This window comes from Sinocyclocheilus anshuiensis, unplaced genomic scaffold (assembly GCF_001515605.1).
Source record: "Sinocyclocheilus anshuiensis isolate Anshui unplaced genomic scaffold, SAMN03320099.WGS_v1.1 scaffold23, whole genome shotgun sequence".
Taxonomy (NCBI): Eukaryota; Metazoa; Chordata; class Actinopteri; order Cypriniformes; family Cyprinidae; genus Sinocyclocheilus; species Sinocyclocheilus anshuiensis.
In genome coordinates this window covers 1,336,262-1,341,945 of record NW_015552545.1, presented here as the reverse complement: position 1 = coordinate 1,341,945, position 5,684 = coordinate 1,336,262, and the positions used below count along the sequence as shown (strand labels likewise).

General features: G+C 39.5%; 1 protein-coding gene across 1 annotated transcript in view; it reads left to right on the top strand.

The window, feature by feature from the left end:
- dlgap1a (discs, large (Drosophila) homolog-associated protein 1a) overlaps positions 1-5,684 on the top strand; it is a 142,522-nt gene that overhangs the window by 88,039 nt on the left and 48,799 nt on the right. The gene's annotated exons all lie outside the window — the stretch shown is intronic.

Here is a 5,684-nt window from a genome sequence, read left to right as displayed (position 1 = left end):
TTTATGCTCAAACAGCAACATTACAGACTAACTAAAGTTGAAAAAGTGAAAAAGCATAATAGCACCCCTTTAAAAAACAAAAATGACCAACAAACAAAATTACTAAAACCTTAACTTGAATTAAAATTTTTTTTTTTTTAAATAAAACTAAATTCAACAAGTTAGCTAGAACTATAATAGAAACTATATAGAACTAAAAAAAAAAAAAAAAAAAAAAACATTACTAAGAGCTAAGTACTAAAAAATTAAAAATTACTAAGAAGTATATAGACAAAAAAGGATACATAATGACAGAAATGACAAAAACACAGCAAAATTACTAAACCTTTAACTAAAATGTAAATAAAAACGGGAAATATAAAAAAATGAGTTCAAAATGTTGATATTAACTATAATAGTATATCAGTGATACTAAATTAACACAGTTTAGAACGCTTGCCATGTACAGAATCATGTATCATGCAGGCCCATTTGTGCAATTAATTCTTCAATTGATAGACCAAGTGTTTAATGTTCCTGGAAATTGCTAGAAATATGTATTAGCACAAATATAATTTAAATATATATTTCATAATTCTCATAATGATTGTTTACTGTAGGAAAGATGAAACATGGTCTTGACAGTTATGGAATATCCTTTTTTTTATCAGTACAAACACAAATGAAAATGAGGGAAAACAAGCAAAAATGAAAGGTGTCATGTATGTAATAGCCAATACTTTAAACTAGTAGATTATCTATGTGTCACGGCTGTGCTGGAGGGAAGGAGCACAGAAGACGCGGAGAAGCTTTACATGGTCTTTTAATGAACAATCACAGAGGTAAATCCACAACAGGAACGAGGAATGACACACGAACAAAACCAGTAGACCCGACAAACACTAACTGCACAGACTGGGGCTTATAAACACAGGATAACGAGGGACTAATCGAGGGGACTAAGGAGACACACCTGGAGTCAAATTAACACAATCAATAAGAGGGAGAAACTGGGTCACGGGGAGCAAAACACACACAAACAGTCGACGGGCCGAGGCAGAGTCCGGGGCTTAAAGGCTGGAGGTGGAGTCAAGGGATACTCCAGCCACGATGACGCTGGAGGATGGCAGTCCCGTGGAGCTCGCACCGTGCTGATGGTGGGCTGAGGGCCTCCGGGCTTAACTTGGGACAGATGATGAACGGGGATCCGTGTCTCGCCAGTGTCCACTCCACAAATGCGGCGAAATTCGCTCGACGGCCTTCCTCGGACGACGGTGTTCTGTACGCGGAGTTTAAACTAGTGTCATAGAACTCACAGAGCGTGTCGTCCGGGTAGCTGGAGATGTTAGCGAGCACCAGGAACAGTCTGGTGTGGCCCTCGAGCAATCTCTCCCCCTGCTCCAGCAGGAGGAGGTGGTATTCCGGACGAAGGAGGGGATCCATGGACACAACGGAACAAAAAACACTGAGGAAAAAAATGGAAACAAAAACGGAGGGAACACACAGAGGTTACTGTTTCTAGGTCGGGTCTTCTGTCACGACTCTGCATTTAATGAACAATCACAGAGGTAAATCCACAACAGGAACGAGGAATGACACACGAACATAACCAGTAGACCAGGGGTGTCCAAACTCGGTCCTGGAGGGCTGGTGTCCTGTAGATTTTAGCTCCAACCCTAATCAAACACACCTGAACCAGCTAATCAAGCTCTTACTAGGCTTGCTAGAAACTTCCAGGCAGGCGTTTTGGAGCTGGTTGGAGCTAAACTCTGCAGGACACTGGCCCTCCAGGACCGAGTTTGGACACCCCTGCAGTAGACCCAACAAACACTAGATGCACGGACTGGGGCTTATAAACACAGGATAATGAGGGACTAATCGAGGGGACTAAGGAAACACACCTGGAATCAAATTAACACAATCAACAAGAGGGAGAATAGAACGCACATAGCGTGTCGTCCGGGTAGCTGGTGCTGTTAGCTAGCAGCTGGAACAGTCTAGTATGGTCCTCGAGTGATCTCTCCCCCTGCTCCAGCAGGAGGAGGAGATATTGAGGACGAAGGAGGGGATCCATGGACACAACGGAAACAAAAAACACTGGGGAAAAAAAACAAACAAAAACGGAGGGAACTAATGGAGGTAACTGTTTTGGTCGGGTCTTCTGTCACGATTCGCTGCCGGAAGGAACGCCGGAGATGCGTTAAACCGTCCTTTAATGAGCAAACACGGGGTAAATCCACAACAGGAACGAGGAATGACACACGAAAATAACCGGTAGACCCGACAAAACCTAACTGAATGGACTGGGGCTTTTAAACACAGGAATCGAGGGAACTAAGGAGACACACCTGGAATCAAATTAACACAATTAACAAGAGGGAGAAACTGGGTCACGGGGAGCAAAACACACACAAACAGTCCATGGGCGTGACACTATGTAATTGCCCAACTATTTTCTGTAAAAAGGCAGCTCAGTCCTGACACCCAGCTTAGACCTTCTGTTCTCAACTGAACTTCTTTGAGAAGCTGTGACAAATTGGATATTTTCTGATAATGAAATACTAAATTGATCAGTAACCATTTGCTGCAATTTCATCTAGTGATGTCTGATTCAAGAGTAGCTTTGTACTGATTCATTTTAACCAGTTTGGAAGTCAAACTAAGTTTCATTCTTGAGTTATTGACTGAATTCAATCTTTTGAATGAGTTGAATTGATTAGTTGAGTGAATGATTTGCTGAGTCAGTAGACATCATGCTGGGTGATGTTTCACCTGAAAGCTGATCCCATAACCTGTACAGAAGATTTGTTGTGGAAATGGGACAAAAAGGTTAATAGCAAATATTATTCAACAAGAACCAATAAGCAAAAGATGGATGATATCATATTGTGTTGATTTTTGGATTTTTTTTGTTGATGGCAGTTTTTTATATTATTTGAACTGATTTAGTATTGATTTTCAAGTTTACATTCCAGAATTATTTTATTAGTTCCATTGAGTTCCACAATTAAGGGCCCTCATAATATGTATTGTGTGTTACTTAAACTGCAAGTAAAGTGAAATAAAAGTAAGAATGAAAGTGTTTGATGTTGGCAACAGCTATAACCATGTTATTCTGCATTGGTATCCAAAACTTGGCATCTCTTGAAGAATGACTGTGCTTTAGCCACGTAATGGTCATCCAGCTGACCATCTAACAGCAAGAAATCCCATTTTAAAGTGCACCAGTGCTATAGTCAACACTTTTAACACCTGCCAAGCATGTTACCTGTTACCATGTAGCTTTCGAGAGTGACGAGTTTATTAACTGTTTTATCTGCTGTGCTGCACTCATCTCCCTACGGAGAGGTGCAGGGAAAGTCTGTTTTTCTAGTCAAGATATTCATTTGTCTGGGACTCAGATCTCTGTTGTTTTGTTTTCTCGTTTATTTCAGCGGTTTTAATAAGATGTAAATTTAGTCAGGTTTTTGTCATTTTCCTGTGCTCCTCTTGAAAAATGAATTAAACACACACACACACACACACACATATACAGTGGGTATAGAAAAGAATCACCCCCCTTTAAAATAATCACATTTTTTTGGCTTTGCAGCCTGAAATGAAGACGGACACCATTTTTGTTTTATCCGGCTGTATTTAACTGTATTAACATCCAAGTGAAAGATAGAACACCAACATGTCAGGGAAAAAAAAAAAACTGAATCACTGAATTGGAAAAAGGATAACCTCCCTTCTAAAAATGACTTGTAAACTTAATCAGGTTTAGCTAATCACCTTCTCAATGGCACACAAAGCCATTTGACTTTCAACTGTGATCAGCTGTGGTCATTTTGATTATCTCAGCATGAAAAGAGCTTTCCTGGAGTGTTTCAGTCCTTGGTAGTGCAAATGAAGCAAACAATCAACTATGGTTAGCAAGGCACTGTCAAAAGATCTCCGGGATGAAGTTGTGGACAGGCACAAGTCAGGAGATGGATACAAAAAAAATGTCAAAGGCTTTATCAATGCCTACGAGCACAGTGACATCTCTTATTAAGAAGTGGAAGGTATTTGATACAACACAGACCCTCCCTGGATCAGGACGTCGCTTCACACTTAAACAAAGAGGTGAACGTGCCTTTGCCGTCGTGGGTCCTAAACTCTGGAACAGGTTACCAGCTCATATTAGACCTGCTCCTACAATACAGATCATCTCCAGTTGGTCCAAAATGCGTCAGCAAGACTTTTATTGGGCCTCCGTAAATCCACTCACATTACACCTGCATTAGCATCATTGCATTGGCTGCCTGTCCTGTTTAGAATGAGTTCAAAACCCTAGTTTTTGTTTTTAAGTCCCTAAACAACTTAGCCCCCTCATTATCTGCACTTCTATCTCTACAAAACCCTTCTCGAGCTCTTCGATCCGGTAGTCATAGATTGCTCAATGTTCCCAGATCCAGACTTAAACAAAGAGGTGAACGTGCCTTTGCTGTCACGGGTCCTAAACTCTGGAACAGTTTACCAGTTCATATTAGATCTGCTCCTACAATACATATTTTTAAATCTTTGCTTAAAACTCATTATTTTTCCATTGCTTTTAATGTCCCTTGATGATTAATTTTTGTATTTGACTTCTGTTGGTGTTCCGATTTTCTTTTGATATCTTGTTGATAAATTATCTGTGATAGTATTTTTCTATTGTTTTGCTTGTATTTATCTTATTTGATGCTGTAAAGCACATTGGTCAGCTGCTGCTGTTTTAATGGTGCTATATAAATATATTAAACTTGAAAACTTGAAACTTGGATGAAAGAGCCAGGAGGAAACTGGTCAGAGAGGTCGACCAAGAGGCCTACAGCAACTGCGAAGCAGCTGCAGGAATTTATGACAAAAGCCCTATTCGGACGGTAATTGTTTCTCAGGGGGACGTAAGTGATTTTCACCATTTACAGGGGGTAGTTGGTGATTTTAATGCCATCCGTATCCAGGATGTCGGTGTTTTTCTCTCACCACCCCCGTAAAAATACCCGGCCGAATTACCTACTGTTTTTTGACAAACACCAAGGTCGTGTGGTAATTTAATTGCCGTCCGAATCCACATCTCTGAGTTTACGAGAATAAATCAATTAAAAATTCAGTGTTTAAACCCTTTTTGAGCACTCCCGAACACCGTAAGGTAACGTTGTATTTCGGTGTAATTTGCATACATATTTATTTCTGAAATGCTGGAAAGTATTTAAAAGAACAATACTTCATAACTGCTCCACCACAGCGACTGGGAGCAGAAAGAGAAGAAAAGCACGTAAACATTCGAAATGGGTCTTTATTATGGCAGCAGCATAAAATGTGTATTATAAACAGATATATATCATGTATAACTATAGCGTGTCTATTTTCCTATTTTTAAACGAGATTTAAATAATCAAATAATAAATAGGATTATATATTATAAAATATGCTTGGAATAATAAGAATTTATTTTACATAAGTATTTTTAAATACATTTTACACAATAATAAGAATAAATTTGTCAATAAAATTCATTTTATTTACAGCAGACAATCATGACTGGCCACGTGAGCAGCGTGTTCCCGGGTTCGTAGGATCACAGAACTCGCGTCTCCACTGTGAATAGATCGCCATCCGAATCCATGAGTTTTATCACTGAGGTGATATGTACATTTATTTTTACAGACGTCCATATGAGAAACAATTACCGTCCGAAT